Source organism: Phocoena sinus, chromosome 7 (assembly GCF_008692025.1).
Source record: "Phocoena sinus isolate mPhoSin1 chromosome 7, mPhoSin1.pri, whole genome shotgun sequence".
In the NCBI taxonomy this organism is placed as follows: Eukaryota; Metazoa; Chordata; class Mammalia; order Artiodactyla; family Phocoenidae; genus Phocoena; species Phocoena sinus.
This window is the reverse complement of record NC_045769.1, coordinates 44,631,825-44,644,827: the sequence shown is the minus strand read 5'-3', so window position 1 is coordinate 44,644,827 and position 13,003 is coordinate 44,631,825. Positions and strand designations below refer to the sequence as shown.

The following is a 13,003-nucleotide window of genomic DNA, read 5'->3' as shown; positions in this document are numbered from 1 at the left end:
TTTATGTAAACACAAATTTCATTTCTCTAAATACCTAGGTGGGTTGGGTTATATGGTAAGTGGATGTTCCAACTTTATAAGAAAATGCTAAGCTGTTTTCCAGAGTGGCTCATTTTGCATTCCCACTAGCAATGTATGAAAGAAAGTTCCAGTTGCTCTGCATACTTACCAGCACTTGGTATTATTTTTTTAAAAATTTTACCCATTTTAATAGATGTACAGATGTACCGTATCATGGTTTTACTTTGCATTTTTCTAAGGCCAGTATGTTGAGCATCTTTTCATGTACTTACTTGCCATCCATAGATGATGTCTTGGGTGAAAAGTCTGTACAAATCTTTTGCCCATTTTAAAAATTGGGTTGCTTTCTCACTGTTGACTTTTGATATTTATTCTAGATTGAAGTCATTTTTTGGGCAAATGATTTGCAAATATTTTTCTCCCCATCTGGGGCTCATCTTTTTATTTCCTTAACTGTGTTCTTCTCAGAGCAAAAGTTCTCAATTTTGATTTAGTCAAGGGTATCAATTTTTTTTTTTATGGTTTATGCTTTTGGTGGCGTATCTAGAAACTCTTTGCCATATCCAATATCATGAATATTTTCTGTAACGTCTTGTAAAAGTCTTATATTTTACATTTAGATCTATGACTCCTTTTGAGTTAATTTTTTGTATAAAGGGTAAAGGTATATATCTTTTTTGGGGGGGAGCATGTGGCTGTCCAGTTGTTCTAGTTCCATTTGTTGAAAAAATTACTTTTGCATTGAATTATTTTTGCACATTTGTCAAAAATCAATTGACTGGGCTTCCCTGGTGGCGCAGTGGTTGAGAGTCCGCCTGCTGATGCAGGGGACACGGGTTCGTGCCCCGGTCTGGGAAGATCCCACATGCCGCGGAGTGGCTGGGCCTGTGAGCCATGGCCGCTGAGCCTGCGCATCCGGAGCCTGTGCTCCGCAACGGGAGAGGCCACAACAGTGAGAGGCCCACGTACCGCAAAAAAAAAAAAAAAAAAAAAAAAAATCGACCATATTTTTGTGGGTCTGTTTCTGGACTCTTATATTCCATAGATTTGTGTGTCTGGCCTTTCACCAATATAGCACTGTCTTGGTTACCATAGCTTTTAATCATTCTTAAAAGTGGGTAATGTGAGTCTTCCAACTCTGATCTTTCTCAAAATTGTTTTGGCTATTCTGATTTCTTTACATTTCCATATATAGTTTAGAATCAGCATGTTTATATCTATAACAAATCCTGCTGGGATTTTGAATGGAATTTTAGAATCAGTTTGTCAATGTCTACAAAAAAGCCTCCTGGAATTGTGCTCATATATATATATATATATATATATATATATATATACACACACACACACACACACACATATGTTTATATAATATATATAAAAATTGGGGGAGAATTGACATCTTAACAATATTATCTTCGAGATCATGAACACTATCTGTTTATTTAGTTTCTTTACTTTTTCTCAGTAACAATTTGTATTATTTACATACTGCATATACAACATACAATGTAGTTTTCTTTCATACATTTTATTAAATGTATCCCTAAGTGTTCATATTTTTTATACTATTGCAAATGGCACTAATTTCATCTTTCAATTACTAAGTATACAGAAGTACAGTTGATTTTTATATATTAATTTTGTATCATGAGACCTTGCTAAAATTATTTATTAGTTCTAGTAATTTTTTCATATATAATCCTTAGGATTTTTTACATATACAGTCTTGTCATCTGCAAGTAAAGGCAGTTTTTTTTTTCTGATGACCTTTATACGTTGTATTTCTTTCTTCCCTCTAGTACAATATTAAATAAAAATTGTGAAATAGAAATTGTGAGAATAAACATTGTTGCCTAGTTCCTATCATAGAAAAAGTTGTCCAGTCTTTCACCATTACACTTAACATTAGTTTGAGGAAGTCTCTCCTATTGCTAGTTTGCTGAGAATTTTTATCATGAATGGTGGTTTTATCAAATTTTTTTTTGCATCTATTGAGATGATCATCTGGTGTTCTTTTTTATATTAACAGTGAATTATATGTATTGAGTTTTGAATGTTACATTCAAAATTTACATTGCATTCTGGTATAAATCCCACTTGGTCATGATGTAGTAACCATTTTATATATGCCGGATTCAATTTGCCATTTAAAAAAATGATATCTGGGTCTGTGTCCATGAGGGATATTGGCTTGTAGTGTTCTTTTCTTGAACTGTCTTTGCTTGTAGTAACAGGGGAATCCTGACTTCATATAGAATGAATTTGGAATCCTCTTCCTCTATTTTCTAGAGTTTGGGTAAGATTGGTATTATTTCTTTCTGAAAAGTTTGAAAGAATTTAGAGCTTTAGAGCTGCCATTTGAGCCTGGAGTTTTCTTCTTGGAAAGGTTTAAGGTACAAATCCAATTTCTTTCATTGATATACAGCTATCAGACTTTCTGTTTTCTCTTGTGACAGTTTTGGTAATTTGGTATGTATAAAGTTGTTCATAATATTCCCTTCTTAGTCTTTTAACGTATATGGAATCTGTAGTAATGTCCTTTTTCCTACACACATCTTGGTTCTGTGTGTCCTCTCATTTTTCTTGATCAGACTAGATAGAGACTTATCTGTTTTATTAGATCATTTTAAGGAACCACCATTGGTTCCATTGATTTTTCTCTATTATTGGCCCTTTTCCTTTGCTTTGTTTTCTGCTCTCATCTACATTATTCCCTTCCTTCTACTTTGGGTTTAATTTACTTTTCTTTCTCTAGCTTTTTAAGGTGAAAGCTTAGATCACCGATTTAATCCTTTCTTCTTTTCTGTCACAAGAATTTAAATCTATCAATATCCCTCTAAACTTTAACAATGCATTTAAAAATTTTTGATATGTTGTGGTTTCTATTATTTGGTTGAAAATATATGTTAATTTCCTTGTGATTTCTTCTTTGCCCCATGGGTTATTTAGAGATGTGATTTTTTTTTTTTTTTTTTTTTTTTTTTGGCGGTACGCGGGCCTCTCACTGTTGTGGCCTCTCCCGTTGCGGAGCACAGGCTCCGACGCGCAGGCTCAGAGGCCATGGCTCACGGGCCCAGCCACTGCGCAGCATGTGGGATCTTCCCGGACCGGGGCACGAACCGGTGTCCCCTGCATCGGCAGGCGGACTCCCAACCACTGCACCACCAGGGAAGCCCTAGAGATGTGATATTTAGTTTCCAAGTATTTGGGGTGTTCCTGGATATTTTATTATTTTATTATTTTTTATTTTTTAATTAATTCTGTGGTGGTTGGAAAATATAAGATTCCAAGCTTTTGAAATCTGTTGAGATCATCGTGTAGTCTAACTTGGTGAATGTTCTATATGCATTTTATAAGAATATGTATCCTACAGTTGTTGGGAATAGTCTTCTATAAATGTCAGTTACCTCAAGTGGCATCATAGTGTTGTTCAAAACTTGAATTCCTTATTTTTTCCTTTGAATATTCTATCCGTTACGGAGAGAGTAATGTTTATTTCTGCCTTTAATTCTGTCAGTTTTTCCTTAATGTATTTTGAAGCTCTGTTATTAGTTACGTATACATTTATGATTATCATGTCTTCTCCTGACTGACACATAAAATTTCCCTATTTCTGGTAATACTAATGGTCTCTGAAGTCTGCTTTGTCTGATAGTCATACAGCCACAGCAACTTTTTATACTTCTTGTTTGCATTGTATGTCTTTTCCAACCCTCTTGTTTGCAACCTGTATATTTGTATTTAAAGTATATATCTTATAGGTAGCATATAGCTGGATTTGTTAAATAGACTTTCTTTTTTAGAGCAGTTTTAGATTCACAGCAAAACTGAGCAGGGAGTACAGTTACACCCTTCCCACTCCCCTCACCCCCGCCAGCACACAAGCCTCACCCACTATCAACATCCCACTCCAGAGTGTTATAGTCAATGAACCTACACTGACATATGATCACTCAAAGTCTGTAGTTTACATTAGGGTTCACTCTTGGTGTTGTACATTCTGTGGGTTTTGACAATTGTATAATGGCACATATCCACCATTACAGTATAATACAGAGTAATTCACTGTCCTAAAAATTCTATGTGTCCACCTATTCAACCTTCCCTCCTCTCTAACCCCTGGTAACCCCTGGGCTTTTTACTGTCTCCATAGTTTTGACTTTTCCAGAATGTCATACAGTTGTAAAGCTTGGCTTCTCTGGCTTAGTAATACGCATTTATGGTTCTTCCTTTTCTTTTCATGGCTTGATAACTCATTTCTTTTTAGCACTGAATAATATTCCATTGTCTGGATAGACCACTGTTCATCCATTCACCTCCTGAAGGACATCTTGGTTGCTTCCAATTTCTGCAATTATGAATAAAACTGCCATAAATATCCATATATAAGTTTTTGTGTGAACATAGTTTCTCAACTCATTTGGGTAACTACCAAGGAGTGTGATTGCTGGATCATATGGTAGGAGTATGTTTAGTTTTGTAAGAAACTGCCAAACTGTCTCCCACAGTGGCTGTACAATTTTGCATTCCCGCCAGCAATGAATGAGTTCTGTTGCTCCACATCCTCATTAGCATTTTGCGTTGTCAGTGTTTTGGATTTTTGCCATTCATATAGGTTGTAGTGGTATCGCAATGTCATTTAAAAATGCAACTCCCTAATGATATATGATGTTAAATATTTTTTTCACATGCTTATTTGCCATCAGTATGTCTTCTCTAGTGAGGTGTTTGTTCAGATCTGGTGTCCATTTTTTAATCAGGTTGTTTTCTTATTGTTGTTTTAAAGACTCCTTTGTGTATTTTGGATAAACAATCCTTTATCAGATATGCTTTTGCAAATATCTTTTCCCAGTCTGCCTCCCAGTCTGTGGCTTGTCTTTTCATTTTCTGGGCAGTGTCTTACACAGAGCACAAGTTTTTAATTTTGATAAAGTCCAATTTATCAATTATTTCTTTCATGAATCATGCCTTTGATGTTGTATCTAAAAAGTCATTGCCAAACCCAAGGTCATTTAGATTTCTCTAGATTTAACTCCTGGGTGTTATCTTCTAAGAGTCTTATAGTTTGCTTTATATTTAGGTCTATGATTCATTTTAACTTCTGGGAAAGGTGTTAGGTCTCTCTAGATTTTTTTTTTTTTAATATGTGAATGTCCAGTAGTTCCAGCACATATTGAAAAGGCTGTCTTTACTCCATTGTATTATCTTTGCTCCTTTGTCAAAGATCAGTTGACTGCATTTGTGTGGGTTGGATCTTATTTAACTAGTCTGCCTTTTTTTTGTTGTTTTTTCCTGCGGTACAGTCTGCCTTTTAATTGAAATTTTTAGTCCATTTTTTTCAAGTAATTTTTGATATCTATGGGTTTAAGTCAGCCACTTTGCTGATTTCTAATGGTCCCCTTTTTTTTCCTTCCCATGTTCATCCTTTCCTGCCTTCTTCTGGGTTAAATGTATCTAATGCCTCATTGTTTTTAAGCCATACTTACATTATCTTTTTAGTTGTTTCTCTGTTAAGTTTTTTAAAATCATTTTCCCCCTTTTTCAGATTGGCTATGTCTATAGATGTTCAAGCTCACTAATCTTTCTTCTCCAATGCCCAACAGCCCACACAGTGAGTTTTTCATTTTAGTTCTTGAATTTACTTTTTGTGTGTTTTGTTACAATTTCCATTTCTCTGCTGAGATTCTCTATTTGTTCACTCTATGATCATTTTTCCTTTATGTCCTTGAACTTATTTAAATAGCTGCTTTATAGTTCTACTGAGTTCTCTTAACTACCAAGAGCTAGGTCATTTGGGGATCTGCTTCTAGTAACTTTTTTTTTCTTGAACTTGGGGCACATTTTCCTGCGTCTTGCATTATTAGTACTTTTTTATTGTATGACAGACATTGTGGATATTACTTCCCATAGGAATTTGGATTATGCTATCTTCCTTTGAATGGTATTGAATTTTATTCTTTGTTAGAATGGAACTGTTTGTTTGAACTTAGCCCAGTATGGCCTGTGGGCTGGCTGCCTGTTTTCATAAATTAGGTTTTATTGGAACATAAAAACCACTGCCCATTTGTTTACATATTAGCTATGGCTGGCTCTGCACTACAACAGACCTGAGTAGTATAACATAGACCATATGGCCCATTAACAAAAAGTTTTGTCAACCTCTGCTCTAAAGTTCACTCCTAAAGTGGTCTCAAATTTCTTTGTTATTGGATATTCTGTCTTTTTTTAAAGTTTTTATTTTATATTGGAGTATAGTTAATTAACAACGTTGTATTAGTTTCAGGTGTACAGCAGAGTGATTCAGTTATACATATACATGTATCTATTCAGTTATACATATACATATATCTATATCCCTTGAAGAGGAACTAAAGGTCCTTGACTTTGTTTCATGGCTAAGCTATTATCATTTTGTCTTGCTTGACAGTTTTCCTTTGTTTCTGCATTTGCTCTTTGGCACTCGGGGAAGGCCTAGGAGGCTAAAGCTTTTCTATAAACTAGAGGCCGAGGACACACGGGTCTGTCCCTAGGAAGGCCCTGCAGGATCCTGCTCGGCTTCAGTGAGACCCCATGCAAATTTCTGCCTCCCTCCCAGCTCCTTTTACTCTTGAACTCTTTTGTAATTTCACCTGCTTCAGTATCTCAGCCTCTTCCTCTGTAGCACAGCAGAATTGCCCCTCTGCTTGAATCAGATTCTCAGGCAGAATCTCAAGATGATCAATTGTGGGGTTTAACATCATGTGTTTCCCTTCTTTTGGGGATCAGAATCCTGTGCTGTTGTTCAATGTCTGAAAATAGCCGCCCACATATATTTTGTCCAGGTTTAAAGTTATTTTTGGTGTGAGGGCAAATCTGGCACTACTCTTGTCATGGTAAGATAAAGCTGCTTTTGCAAAACCAAAGATCTTAGAAAACACAGAATGTTCTCATGATTCTCCTCATGGACTTTTATTTGTCTGACATTCATTGCATTCTAATCATTTTCAGGTTAACTAAGGCCAGTTCCCTTAATAATCCCTCATAGTACAAAACAGATACTACGTTAAGTCATTACATGTTAGAGGTGCACAACCAGGCCAGTTCCTGTCTTCTAGGAGTTCAGTCTAGTAAACCAGATACATCACACACATCCCTTATGCCCTTTTTGAAATGCATCTCTGGAGCATATAGCAAGGCATATAGAACTAAAGGTAATCAGAAGCAGAGAGCTAGATTTCCTTTCCAACCCTCCATATCATCCTTATAAGTGGTAGAGGTGGGGAAGGAGTATATTATGGGAGAAATTGGATAAAACTTCTCAAAAATACTTAGTACTAACTTGGACAAAGGTCACCTTTTTTGGACTTCTTATAAACTATTAAATAAATTAAATGCATGCTAGTTTTTACCTTGAGATCAGTAGTTTCAGAAATAATCAATGGAGTTTCATTTCATGAATTTTTACAGCTGTTTTTTTTGTCCAAAAACTACGATATAGTCAGGGATCACAACCTCATTTATAGAGTCTTTGCCTGCACTTTCTTATGGCTAGGCCTCCCTCCAGTGAAGTTTGTACTGTTTTAGTTACCCTTAAGTCTTATCTTAGATAAGTTCATTCAGTGACAACATTCCATTGGGAAGTTTGGAAGGTACATCACAAGCATTGTACCCTATTGACTGTCCAAACATCAAACAATAAGATATTTAGGGGGAGAAACTTTTAAGCTAATTTCAAATTAATCTAAGCTTTCATAATATTTGGTTGGTTATCTATTTTATATATAGTAGTGTGTATATGTCAATCCCAAACTCCCAATTTATCCCCCCCACACACACACCTTTCCCTTTTGGTAACCATAAGTTTGTTTTCTGTGAGTTTGTTTCTGTTTTGTAAATAAGTTCATTTGTATCATTTTTTTTTAGATTCCACATATAAGTGATGTCATATGATGTTTGTCTTTCTCTGTCTGACTTACCTCACTTAGTGTGATAATCTCCAGGTCCATCCATGTTGCTGCAAATGGCATTATTTCATTCTTTTCAATGGCTGAGTAATATCCCATTGTATATATGTACCAAATCTTTTTTATCCATTCATCTGTCGATGAACATTTAGGTTGCTTCCATGTCTTGGCTATTGTAAACAGAGCTGTAGTGAACACTGGGGTGCATGTATCCTTTGGAACCATGTTTTTCTCCAGATATATGCCCAGGAGTGGGATTGCTGGATCACATGGTAGCTCTGTTTTTAGTTTTTTTTTTTTTTTTTTAAATTTTATTTGTTTTCTGATTTCTAACTCAGTTTTCCTTTAATTTTTTCCCCATATTTAATTTTTGTTGTTCTTTTTTGTCACCATGCTTAATTTATGTATTATAGCTTTATTGTTATTCGGATATTTAAGGTGATGAATTTCCTTTTTTTTTTTTTTTGGTACGTGGGCCTCTCACTGTTGTGGCCTCTCCCATTGCGGAGCACAGGCTCCGGACGCACAGGCTCAGCGGCCATGGCTCACGGGCCCAGCCGCTCCGCAGCATGCGGGATCCTCCCAGACCGGGGCACGAACCCATGTCCCCTGCATCGGCAGGCAGACTCTCAACCACCGCGCCACCAGGGAAGCCCTGTTTTTAGTTTTTTAAAGAAATGCCATACTGTTCTCTGTAGTGTCTGCACCAATTTACATTCCCACCAACAGTTTAGGAGTGTTCCTTTTTCTCCACACTCTCTCCAGCATCCGTTATTTGTAGACTTTTTGGTGATGGCCATTCTGACTGGTGTGAGAGACATCTCATTATAGTTTTGATTTGCATTTCTCTAATAATTAGCTATGTGGACCATCTTTTCATATGCCTCTTAGCCATCTGTATGTCTTCTTTGGAGAAATGTCTATTTAGGTCTTATGCCCATTTTTTGACTGGGTTGTCTGTTTCTTTGACATTGAGCTGCATGAGCAGTTTGTATATTTTGGAGAGTAATCCCTTGTCAGTTGCATTGTTTGCAAATATTTTCTCCCATTCTGAGGATTGTCTTTTCGTTTTGTTTATGGTTTCCTTTGCTGTGCAAAAGCTTGAGTTTAATTAGGTCCCATTTGTTTATTTTTGTTTTTATTTCTGGGAGACGGATCAAAAAAGATCTTGCTTCAATTTATGTCAAAGACTGTTCTGCCTATGTTTTCCTCTAAGAGTTTTATATTATCAGGTCTTACATTTAGGTCTTTAATCTATTTTGAATTTATTTTTGTGTACTGTGTTAAAGAATGTTCTAATTTCATTCTTCTTCATGTAACTGTCCAGTCTTCCCAGCACCACATATTGAAGAGGATGTCTTTCCTCCACTGTATAGTCTTGCCTCCTTTGTTGTAGATTGATTGACCATAGGTGCATGGGTTTATTTCTGGGCTTTCTATCCTGTTCCATTGATCTATATTTCTGTTTTTCTGCCAGTACCATACTGTTTTGATGACTGTAGCTTTGTAGGATAGTCTGACGTCAGGGAGCCTGATTTTCCTCCAGCTCCGTTTTTCTTTCTCAATTGCTTTGGCTATTCAGGGTCTTTTGTGTCCCGTACAAATTGTGAAATTATTTGATCTGGTTCTGTGAAAAATGCCATTGGTAATTTGATATGGATTGCACTAAATCTGTAGATTGCCTTGGGAAGTATAGTCATTTTGACAATATTGATTCTTCCAATCCAAAAACATGGTCCATCTGTTTGTGTCATCTTCTATTTCTTTCATTAGTACCTTACAGTTTTCTGAGTACAGGTCTTCTGCCTCCTTAGGTAGGTTTACTCCTAGGTATTTTATTCTTTTGATGCAATGGCCAATGGGATTGTTTCCTTAATTTCTCTTTCTTGTCTTTTGTTGTTAGTGTATAAGAATGCAAGAGATTTCTGTGTATTAATTTTGTAACCTGCAATTTTACCAGATTCATTGATGAGCTCTCGTAGTCTTCTGGTAGCATCTTTAGGATTTTCTATGTATAGTATCATGTCATTGGCTAACAGTGACAGTTTTATTTCTTCTTTTCCAATTTGCATTCATTTCTTTTCCTTCTCTGATTGCTGTGGCTGGGACTTCCAAATAACTATGTTGAATAGAAGTGGCCAGAGTAGACATCCTTGTCTTGTTCCTGATCTTAGAGGAAATGCTTTCAGCTTTTCATGATTGAGTATGATGTTAGCTGTAGGTTTGTCATATATGGCCTTTATTATGTTGAGGTACGTTCCCTCTATGCCCACTTTCTGGAGAGTTTTTATCATAACTGGGTTTTGAATTTTGTCAAAAGCTTTTTCTGCATCTGTTGAGATGATCATATGGTTTTTATTCTTCAGTTTGTTAATATGGTGTATCACATTGATTTACATATATTGAAGAATCCTTGCATCCCTGGGATAATCCCACTTGATTATGGTGTATGATCCTTTTAATGTGTTGTTGGATTCTGTTTGCTAGTATTTTGTTGCAGATTTTTGCATCATGTTCATCAGTGATATTCACCTGTAATTTTCTTTTTTGTGTGATATCTTTGTCTGGTTTTGGTATCAGGGCGATGGTGGCCAAGTAGAATGAGCTTGGAAGTGTTCCTTCCTCTGCAGTTTTTTGGAAGAGTTACAGAAGGACAGGTGTTAACTCTTCTCTAAATGTTTGATAGAATTCACCTGTGAAGCCACCTGGTTCTGGACTTTTTTGATTGTTGGGAGCTTTTTAATCACAGTTTCAATTTCAGTACTTGTGATTGGTCTATTCATATTTTCTATTTCTTCCTGGTTCAGTCTTAGAAGATTGTTACCTTCTTAAGAATTTGTCCAGGGAACTTCCCTGGTGGTCCAGTGGTTAAGACTCCATGCTCCCAATGCAGGGGGGTACAGGTTCTATCCCTGGTCAGGGAACTAAGAGCCCACATACTGTGGGGCATGGCCAAAACTTTTTTAAAAAGAGAGAAAAAAAAAATTTGTCCAGTTCTTCTAGATTGTCCATTAGTTGCTTGTAGCAGTCACTTATTATCCATCGTATATCTGTGGTGTCTGTTGTAACCTCTCCTTTTTCATTTCTAATTTTATTGATTTGAGCTCTCTCCCTTTTTTTCTTGGTGAATCTGGCTAAAGGTTTATCAATTTTATCTTTTCAGAGAACCAGCTTTTAGTTTCACTGATCTTTTGTTTTCTTTGTTTCTATTTATTTCTGCTCTGATTTTTATTTCTTTTTTTCTACTAACTTTGGGTTTTGTTTGTTCTTCTCTAGTTGCTTTATGTGTAAGGTTAGGTGGTTTATTTGTTTCCTGATGTAAGATTGTATTGCTATATAAACTTCCCTCTTAGAACTGCTTTTGCTGTGTTCCATAGGTTTTGGATCATTGTGCTGTCACTTTCATTTGTCTCTAGGTATTTTTTGATTTTCTCTTTGATTTCTTCAGTGATCCATTGATTGTTTAGTAGCATATTGTTTAGCCTCCATGTGTTTGTGTTTTTTAAGGTTTTTTTCTTGTAGTTTATTTCTAATCTAATAGCATTGTGGTTGGAAAGGATGCTTGATGTGATTTCAGTTTTCTTAAATTTACTGAGGTTTGCTTTGTGGTCCAGCATGGATCAATCCTGGAGAATGTTCCATGTGCACTCGGAAAGAATGTGTATCTGCTGCTTTTGGATGGAATGCTCTATAAATATCAATTAAGTCCATCTGGTCTAATGTGTTATTTAAGGCATTTCCTTATTGATTTTCTGTCTGATCTGTCCATTGATGACATTTTTAATACTAAAATTTCCCCACTATTATTGTGTTACTGTCAATTTCTTCTTTTATGGCTGTTTGTATTTGCCTTATATACTGAGGTGCTCCTATGTTGGGTGCATATATATTTACACTTGTTATATCTTCTTGGATTGATCCCTTGATCATTATGTAGTGTCCTTCCTTATAAGTCTTTATTTTAAAGTCTATTTTGTCTGAGTATTGTTACTCCCGATTTCTTTTGATTTCCATATGCATAGAATACCTTTTTCCATCTCCTCACTTTCAGTCTGTATGTGTCCCTAGGTCTGAAGTGGGTCTCTCCTAGACAGCTTATATACAGGTCTTGTTTTTGTATCCATTCAGCCAGTCTGTGTCTTTTGGTTGGAGCATTTAATCCATTTACATTTAAGGTAATTATCGATATGTATGTTCTTATGGCCATTTTGTTAATTGAGTTGGATTTGTTTTTGTAGGTCTTTTTTTCTCCCCTTCTTCTTTTGTTCTCTTGTGATTTGGTGACTATCTTTAATGTTGTGTTTGGATCCCTTTTTCTTTTTCTGTGTGTGTATATCTATCATAGATTTTCGGTTTGCAGTTACCATGAGGTTTTGATATAGCACTCTCTATATAAATAAGATTGTTTTAGGTTGCTGGTCTTTTAATTTCAAATGCATTTTTAATATCCTGCATTTGTACTCTTCTCATGATTACTGGTTTTGATATATTTGTGTTGATTTCCTACCTTTACTGTGTGTTTGCCTTTACCAGTGAGCTTTTCCATTTGTAGTTTTCTTGTTTCTAGTTGTAGTCTTTTTTTTTTCTGCCTAGACAAGTTCCTTTAGCATTTGTTGCAAAGCTGTTCTGACAGTGCTGAATTCTCTTAGCTTTTGCTTGTCTGTAAAGCTTTTGATTTCTTTGTCGAATCTGAATGAGAGCCTTGCTGGGTGTTCTTGGTTGTAGGTTCTTCCCTTTCATCAGTTTGAATATAATCATGCCACTCCCTTCTGTCCTGCAGAGTTTCTGCTGATAAATCAGCTTATAGCCTTATGGGTATTGCCTTGTATGTTATTTGTTGCTTTTCACTTGTTTCAATATTTTTTGTCTTTGATTTCTACCATTCTGTCTTCTAGCTTACTTATCCATCCTTCTGCCTCATTCTGCTACTGATTTCTTCTAGTGTATTTTTCCTCTCAGTTATTGTATTGTTCATCTCTGTTTGTTCTTTAGTAGATCTTCTAGCTCTTTATTATACATTTCTTGTTATCTTCTTG

General features: G+C 35.8%; 1 protein-coding gene across 3 annotated transcripts in view; it reads left to right on the top strand.

The window, feature by feature from the left end:
* Window positions 1–13,003, top strand: part of C7H2orf88 (chromosome 7 C2orf88 homolog) — an 81,779-nt gene that overhangs the window by 66,451 nt on the left and 2,325 nt on the right. The window contains exon 2 of one of the 3 annotated variants that reach the window (XM_032637355.1): window positions 5,570–5,635. The exons of 1 other annotated variant lie outside the window; for it this stretch is intronic. The gene's annotated coding sequence lies outside the window, so the exon portion shown is untranslated. Of the gene's footprint in view, window positions 1–5,015; window positions 5,636–13,003 lie in introns of those variants that run through there. One more of the 3 variants, XM_032637354.1, reaches the window with a different exon arrangement.